At 39.4% G+C, this 9333-nt stretch overlaps 1 long non-coding RNA gene across 1 annotated transcript; it reads right to left on the bottom strand.

Annotated features, from left to right (window-relative positions):
* Positions 1-774: 774 nt before the first annotated feature.
* LOC110015574 lies at positions 775-1817 on the bottom strand. The gene is made up of 2 exons (XR_002290786.2): positions 1142-1817; positions 775-1063 (listed from the first exon to the last, which is right to left on the bottom strand). It is a non-coding gene; the product is annotated as an uncharacterized LOC110015574 (long non-coding RNA).
* Positions 1818-9333: the final 7516 nt, after the last annotated feature.

Here is a 9333-nt window from a genome sequence, read left to right as displayed (position 1 = left end):
AGCAAAAATTAAAGCTGACTCGTTCAAAGCAAGATAAAAATATGTGAGCCTGCAGCAATATTTTCTCTATTGATTTCCTCCTTCACTTGAACTTCATGGGACTGTGCTGGCTTTTTTTATATATATATTTTTTTTTGCTGTACTCCACACCACTGGAGACTCAACTCTGCTGCAGGGAAAAGGGAAATGATTCTCACAAAAAAGGACAGAAAAACACTGTTCCAATTGCTACAAAGCAGTGATATCATAGGGAACACAAGATCTGAATGATCGGGCAAATAGTTTTCACATTGCAAACATTCTTTCAGTTACCATTAAAGTACAGGGAGGAACAGAGAAAACATCTATTAGCACATGTGTGAGTGGAACACCATTGCGTAGTGTTGCTGTAGTTGGGATGTTCGGCTTTAGGACTGCAAGGAGAGCAAAGTCTGCACTGAGCCCATTTACATGTCCGCGATATCCAGTGACTGAAAATAATTAGATATTTGCAAAGTGACTTTGGAATTTAAATCATTAGAAAATCTTGGCCCACATTTTTTATTTCATTAACTGATTTATTTTGAAGGAACGTACATATGTAATTGAATCACTTTTTAACTTCCTGCTATTTTTCAGACCTTGAAAATATGTCCTTGGTAATCGTGGACAGTTGTAGCATTAGCTTTGCTACCGCAGGAACTGATGCATAATGTAGAGTAGGACTTTTTTTGTCATGGCGTATGGACGCGGCAGACCCAGATGCTGAAAACCCCGGAAGGAAACTCAGGCAAGTAGCGATAAACAAAGAGTCTTTAATATCCAGGCAGGAGATAACAGTTCTGGTTGTTACTTCTTGCTAGCTTGGATCTCTGGCGAGGAGTCGGCGTAGCTCGTAGGGACTTGAGAGCTAAGCTGAGAGCGTGGCGTGGCTGGAGCGGAGCGAGACGTGCGGTGCGGATCGCTGCGCGCTGCCTGATGTCTTGGGACCCGAAGTGAGCGAGGAACGTGGCGTGACTTCGAGGCGAAACTGGTGTGGAGCGAGCTGAAGATCTCCCAGGTGGACACTCGTGGATTTGGAAACCTGGAGGCGGGTAGAATAAGCAGGGTAAGTAAAGGCCAGAACTTGAATCGGAGTACGTACTGAGGTTCAGACATGCACCGAGGTAGGCAACGGACTGGCGATGACTGCTGGGCTGGATCCCCTTAAGAAGGCGGTGAGGTGATGAGCAGAGTGTCCACAGCTGGTTCCAATCTTCAGGTGCACAGAGAGAGGGGAGGGGGAGGAGCACTGACAGAGGCCACGTGACATTTTTGGCCACAAATGAGGTAGAATGGTCATCCTCTGATGGGAAAATCACAGGTTCAGTTCTTACCTTGCCTGCCCATTTGTCGAAGTGTCTCTGGGCAAGACACTGAACCCCACTTTGCTCCTGGTGGTTAGAGGTTGGTGCCAGTGTTCGGCAGCGGAGCCATCAGTGTGTAAATGTGTGTGTCGATGGGTGAATGAGAATGCACTTTAGACCTTCTGAGAAAGAAGTAAAGTGCTATACAAGTGTACATTATTTACTAGTTACCCTCTGTAACCCATCTATACCCATGCTAAGCAAAGAGTACCTTTACACAGCTGTATGTGTGCATGTCTGTTGTCTGTCTGATCTTGTTTTAAGTGTACTGAAGACACTTTCAAGAATGGGTGAATTTCTCTTAGTGAGATGATTAATTTTCTATTCTATTCTATTCTATTCTATTCTATTCTATTCTATTCTATTCTATTCTATTCTATTCTATTTAAAACACTGGTTGCCTTGGATGTCCTATGCTACCTTGGATCTTAAGCAAAGATGACAGATGCATAGATGTAAAACTACAAAACAAATCAGATAACAAAAAATAAAAACAAAAAATAAAACAAATCAGCACTAGTGGATAACTGCCACTAGTGCCTAAAGGACACCAGTGTCTTTTTACGTTACTTAAAAATACTTGCGACTCAGGAAATTAGATTCTGATTGGATACTCTGTGTTCATGTAAACAAGCTCCTTATTTTTTTTTCCTACATCTGTGATAACCCTTTAAACTATATATTTGTACGATTCCTCAGTTATTTTGAATCATCCGTTCATCCATTATCAGAACTAGCTGAGTCACAGAAGTTGCAGAAGCCTATTACAACTATTATTGGGTGATACACCCTGGACAGGTCACCAGTTCATTGTTTTAAACTAGGCTTTAAAAGAAAGGAAGACAGCCCACGATGATATCGTGGGCTGTCTGCACAAGAGATAGCTAAAAACTGAAAAGTTTTTTGTACCCAATTAGAGAGGGAGTTTGATAATAATGTCATGATGAGACATCTTTGTTGGTGTAAGCTCAGATCATAGGAAATAGCTGTAATTTGTCATTTCTCAACTTGGGCTGCAGATTGTCTTCAGGGTGTCTAAATGAGAAGAATTCAGCGATCCTTTTGAAGTCTTAGGCAGAGCTGACGAGCACTTCAATGACGCCTCAACAGGTAAGAAGACAAGCTGGAACAATTGTGTGTTCAGTGTGATGCACAATTACTCGCTGTTTCTGTTCCTAATAAGAGATACACAAGTCTGTGGATTTACCTATCCATAAAGTTTTGTACCCACCAGAATTACAGACCAGTATATCAAAATTATTAAAAAGTTAAATTAATAAAAATGCAAAAAAAGGAAGGAAAGCTTCAAAGAGAGATTGAGATAGAAATAAAACAGAATTTGTTGTTTTTGGCATCCAAGAGCACATGCAACATCTTCGTTGCTCTCTTCACCTCTAAGCTTTGAGGTGAAACACCTGGGAGAGCTGGAAAAAACACGAATCATGCTGAGGAAAATGCCTTTTAATCTTTCAGGTTTTGTTTCATAGCCGTAAGCAGTCTTACCTCATCTATGAAGCTTCCTTCTCAGACAGACGCATCACTGTTTCTGTAGGCATTCCTCAGGCTTAAATATCAAAACAGCACTAAATAACCTGTCATTCTTTTTTCTCAGAACATAAGATGTAGCTGCCTGACCAAACATGCCTTTCATTTACCCAATCTACTGAAAATAGTGTTTTTTACATGTTCTTGTGGCCTTTTTCTCATAATGGCAAAAATGTAAAAAAGAATTTAAGATTAAAACTGCGTTTCTGAGTATTTCCTTATAAAAATCATGTTGTACTGGGAGCAGAAGAAAAACGGATATTTTAAAAGAACTCAGACTTATGATGCAGATACTGACAGGGGCGGGAAATGTCTCGCTATCTAAACATTTAAACAAATATATTTATGTGTGTTTTCACTTTCCTCGTCTGAGCTGCAAATGGTGGCTGGATAGCCCCGATATTGCACGCCGTTTTTTGCTACGCTAATGTTAGCTTGAGCTAGTGACCCGCTTGTTGCTAGTGTGAGAGAATGTAACCAAAGGCATGCTGGTAAATTAGCTAAGCTTACGGAAAATTAGCTAGGCCTACGTCAGTGCCAACAGTTCCTTCCTTAACCCTTGTGCTATCTTAAATGACCCCACCCTTGCATTGACGTGTTCTCCCTACCATGACAAAGGTGGATAAAGGTGGAAAGATTTCATGTAATCCATGGACACCAGTGAGGTTCACAAATCATTGAAGAAAAAAGGTTCAGAGCACTGTCTAGTGGGTCTAGATGACTCAACTCCCAATATTAAAGTGCTTAGGATAGCACAAGGGTTAAACCAAAACCGAATATCTAATGAGCTCTTGCTGCTCTGCAGAAAATGTCTTAAAAACGACACATGCTTTTTAATTTTAGCTAAAAACTGCATAGTCATACATAAAAGACCACTGAGAAATATTTTACTGCTTAGAGTATAATTTCTTAAAAGTAAAGGTTAGATTTGATATTTCACGGTGTTGAGTCAGAATTTTATATTTAAAATATAATATGACTAAAAATTGTGTTTTAATTATCCTACATGTAAGTGTGCACACACCTGTATTAATAATAAAACTATAAATGATACTGGCAGTAGGAAAAATCTTCTTTTTTAAATTTCAGCCTTTGTTAAGCAGACAGCTGTGGCTAACCTAGTTATGGTATGCGGCTCTAGGGCCTCTTCCATACACTTGTACACACAGACCACGCCTCAACTATCTGAGCAAGTATGACGGCTGTTTGACTTCTATATGTGTGCTCTTGAGGAGATGTCTCAGACATTAATATCAAACTAAATACCACATGATTTCCATTTCACATCGCAGCCTGTGAGCTTCCCGAGGGCTTCAACGTAACCGATACATTCGGCTCTGTCAGAAAAAGAAGCCACAGTGACAGCCGGTTAAAAGTCATCCTGTTTGGAGCTATTTGACATGCGACTTTCATATGTCCCGTTTGATATGCTTCAGTTTCAACGCCAAGATGTGCGAGATGGTATCTTCAGGGAAGGGTTGTTTTTCCTTGTGAATAAACACCACATAAAGTAATACGCATCTGCTCTATCTCTGGTACATACAAACAAATATGCTTCTGCTTCAAAAGTCTTGCAGATGAGAGCATTGCTTTGTCACATTATAAGAAGACATCACTGCTAGAAGCTTTGCTTGATGATTTGAAAGTAAAATTGCTTTTGATTCTATTAGTATATAACACCATAAAAATGTTTATCACCAGGTGTGAGGTAACTAAAGGAATAGCTTCTACATCGGTTTCAATTATGATAGTGGAAAAGTGATCGGCTAATAATTTTCAGGTGCAAAAATACTTTAAAATGCAACATAACATGGGATAAAATGTTTTTAAAGTCTTATAAAAGCATTCCCAGTGCCCTTTTAATTTTGGCCAAAATCAAATGTGTTGTTTTCTTGGACATAGTTTCTGCAGAATGACAAGTAGAGTTGTGGGTGGGACTGTAGGTGTGGAGTAAGTCTGCACTTATTTCCCATTCTCACGCTGTTCTCTCGCGAGCTTACAGCCCCTTCACACTCCCAAGCTAACATTAGTGGTGCAAGAAAAATATTGCAATATTGGAGCTGTCCGGCCATACAGTTTTGAGCCGGATGCAAACAAAAGTGAACAAGGATTTAGTCGTCTACAGCAGGTGCATCAGAATGGAGAGGAGCAGAGAGCTTCTGGCCTGCCGATTGTAGTTTCTTCACTACCAGCCTTTCCAAAAGGAATTTCTTTGTCTGCTCCTGATGTACCATGATTTGAATAAAAAAATACTCAGAAACACAGTTTAAATCCTAATTTTCTTCATATATGTCCTCTATCATGAGAAAAATTCTACAACCTGACCTTGACTAGAACCATCCAACTAGCCATTTTCTGAATCTTCTTTCTAACTATTCTGGGCCATGGAGAGCCAAATGAAAGGCCAAAGGCAGGGTACACTCTGGATAGGTCATCAGCCGGGTCACACAGAGACCACCAAGCATGTTTGTGGACTGTGGGAGGAAGCCAGAGTATTGGGCGAACATGCAAATTCAGCCCGGTTTAAAACCACTCTGGGATTAAAACAAGGGCCTTCTGGCAGTGAGGTAAGAGTACTAACCACAAATAAATAAATAGAACTACTACACCACTACACAGCACATACTTTGAGTAGAATGTTTATGAAATATTATTAAAAACAAACGTTTGTTTTTGATTTTTTCATTGTTTTTTGGGGTTAAATGCAAAAAAAATAAAAATCTCTTAAGGTCCACATGACCAAAAATAATTTGCTTTAGCTTGAAGTATAACCAGGATTTAGTACTTTTTTTGCCTTCAGGAATTTAGGAGGATTTATCTGGTTTATTTCTATAAAAAGAGACCTTGTGGTGTTGTCAACCTGCAAATTTGCAATGACACGATTCCCAGTTTTTTTTGCAACTGTGCATTTTGACTATGTTCTTCTCAGTTTCTTAAAAAAAATCAACAGAAAAATAAAAATAACTCAACATGTGTAACAACAACAAAATTTAAGCAAGAAAATGTTTAACTACACCTATTTTAGCTTTTAGCTTAATTTGTTCACTGGTAAAGGCTGCTGCATTCCCTTTTGCCTCGAAATATATTATAGATTAAATTTTTTTCCCCCCCTAGAGATAATAGATTGTTTGCTCCACCAGCTTTTGATTTTATATGAAAAAGAAATCTTCTTGCACTTGCAACCCGTTTTAAAAAGGTTTGCATTGTCTCTACTTTCAAAAAGAATTTTCTGGTTTCTCTGAAGAGACATGTGAGCTCTATAATGAAACCCTTTTTTCAAGTTAGAGAAAAGCAATGTTTTACAAACTTACTGAAGCAAAAAAGCATGATTTTAAGTCATTAATGAATCATATTTACTGAGATATTTTATTGGTTCTAAGCACAGACAAAAACAGACACCAAAGCTCTCTATTATACTCTGGATGGAAGTTTGTGGCAGTATACTATATACGATAACAATATGCAGTACAGACCAAAAGTTTGGACACACCTTCTCAGGTGTGTCCAAACTTTTGTCTGTACTGTAGATGTGTATCTTATAAATAAATAAATGCATATTATTAAATTAAGTGACATCACTGTTTTGTTGTCCAAATCATGAATACATTTAAAATGCACATTTCCCTCTAAAAATCAACCCACATTGATCACAAGAACACCTCTGGCTTTATTGGTGTTGGTTGCTGTTGTTCATTCAGTCTGACCTGAGACAGGTGGGTAATTTAGCCTTGCTGGCATCGTTGAATCAGAGGAATGTCATTGGTCTGGCCGTGGAGCTGTGTTTCCCACCACGCTGTCTTTGCCAGAGTCGATGTTGTTTCAAGCCTGTGATTATCTCTCTGGAATCAAATTTGACCCCAATTCTGCCTCCATCTACAACAAACAGGATGTCAAGGGGCGGTGAAGTCCTGCTTTGAACTGATGGTGTGAAATAGCCAACACTGTGTCATTCATTGTAAACTAAGGATACCTGTAGACCACATTGTTTTTTTTGGTTTTCTCCGACAGATCAAAGGAACTTTTGCACCCTACAAAATGACACAGATTATCCCCCCCCAAAAAAAACAAAACAAAAAAAAAAACTACAGTCCAAACTAAATTTCCTCGGTGTTCAAAAACCGTTAAGATAAGTCAACCTCCCCCTCTTGTTAAAGTAAAATAAGTCCAACACAAGAGGCTCTCAGTCCTCATCTGCCTGCCCAGCTGTTGGACAGGACAAGTTAAAAAAACAAACAAACAATAAGATAAGTCAACCTTCAGAAATATCAAGATCTTGTTTCTTTTAATTCACATAGCTTTGGTAGGATTTAATGCTCTAGAGGTTTTTGGTGTCACCATTCATATCATGGAACAGCAGTGAACAACGGAATTTTGCTTTGTGTGTCTGTATTGTCACTTTCCTATGTGCTCTTACACTCTTTAATGGCACTGTCAAACAAATAGCTGCACAATAGTGAACTTTGAGGATGTCCTAGTGAGGCAAAGGTGATTCAAATGTCTTAAAACGTATCAACACAAGACAGAAGGGTTGTCAGTTTTGTGTCACATCCCCAATAATGGAGTTATTGCAGCCACAAACATCACAGAAAAATACTTTTTTTATTCCTGAGTACAAACCATCTGTGCATCTGAATCTGAGAAATGGCTTTTCTCTCGAAACCAGATTACTTAACACCATTTCTTGTGACCTTTTCATAAAAGAAACTTAAATTTTTTTCACCGTTGCATATCTTAATAATCAATTCTCGTTTAGGATCAGAAAAAGTAAATCATTAAGGAGAAGACTGACACAAAATAAGCACCATATTTGGTGTCATGTTACCAGTGTGGCTTCATAGTTAGCAGACACTTAAGTGTCTAAGTGAACATCTCACTGAAGTTCAAATAGAGCAGGAGGAGTGAAAGACAAAACCAGCACAGCTGGTGCTATGTCATACAGGTGCTGACACAGACCTGTCATCCATGAACCCGCAATTCCCTTGTCCATGATCTTCTAGCAAGAAATGTGAATAATATGACTTGTTGTCACCATTGTGACCCCTTCCCTGAATTTATGGTTCAACATTTAGCCTTTGTGGACCCCAATACACAGACATTTGTATTTATACCAAGGCGCTCTCGCTTGCTTGACTGTGGCAGGAAAATAAAATGTCAGCAAGAGTTTTTTTTTTTTTTACTGTGGAGGAGGGACATTCAACTTCAAAGACATTGTTGCTTCTTTATATGTTTGTATTATTTCTATGCTAAGTGACCTAAAACATTTTGACAAAGAAATAGTTCCAGTCTTCTGTTAAGGATCAAATTCGGGAAATGAGAAAGAAGAAGAATAGTTGGAAACTAGGAGCACCAATCCTGCTAAGGAGACCAAACACGGTTGTTGTGATCTGTAGCTCCTGCCTTTTGCCCCTCCTTTTCCTCTGTTTAACAGTGAGCCGGGAGTTTCAGGTTCAGGACGCTTCCATTAGCACGTTTTAGTGAAGTCCTTTCATCTGCTCCTGTGATCTGGTCTCAGTAAGGCTGCTAAACTACCATGTTGACGTTGTACAAGAAGACATTCCCAACATAGCAAGGAGGAAGTCCATAAGAACGGTTAGCTATGATCTGTGAAAACGTTTGCTGACAGAATTTCACAAATCTTAGGTATTAACTCCATCTCCTCTGTTCAAATGACACTTTTCAGCTCAGTCTAATATAAGATTAGTTCTGAGATAATTCAGAGTTCACGTTTTTTTATAAACAAATACTTAAAACCATCTGTGCTTCTGTCCTTTATGGTCACTATATGATTACTTTTAGTAAACAATTTTTACATATTTATGCAATAATTTACTTTTAAGAGGCGAAAAGTGTGAATGCCACAATTACTTTTGACACTTTGGTATCCTTTTGCTTGTCTGTGGTTTGATGTACTCCAGGGGAAAACGTGATGACAGAAATAGGAGGCATCAGTTTGTTGGGCCCCTCTGTCTTGCTGAGTGTTTGATTACCCCACCCATTACTCAGCCGCTTTCAATCTCCCGCTTAGGCTCCAGCACAAGCCCTGCTCCTTAACCCACTTGCTGCCTGATTGTCTGTGCACCTAGCTCAGTTGGATCGCCTGCCTGCCTGCCTGCCTGCCTCTGCTCCAGCTCCCAACCTCTCAAGCCAGTTCCTTTTTCAGAACTGCATCTGCTCAACCCAGGTCCAGCCTTCCCTCTGGACAAGGGGTGTTAGAAAAAACAGATTCTGCAATATATCTTGATAGTTCATTTGGCGATACTTGTATCGATTCAAAATGCTGTCAGGATGATATTTATATAATTATTTATGAGTGTCCTTCAGTGTCTGACTCTTGTTTTCCACGTCACCCTCCGACCGCTAGTTGGCAGCAGAGCACACAGAGCCTCTTTGAGCAGCTCTACTC

This window comes from Oryzias latipes, chromosome 9, assembly GCF_002234675.1.
Source record: "Oryzias latipes chromosome 9, ASM223467v1".
In the NCBI taxonomy this organism is placed as follows: Eukaryota; Metazoa; Chordata; class Actinopteri; order Beloniformes; family Adrianichthyidae; genus Oryzias; species Oryzias latipes.
Note: the sequence above shows the minus strand (reverse complement) of the source record. Positions and strands in the feature narration are given on the sequence as shown.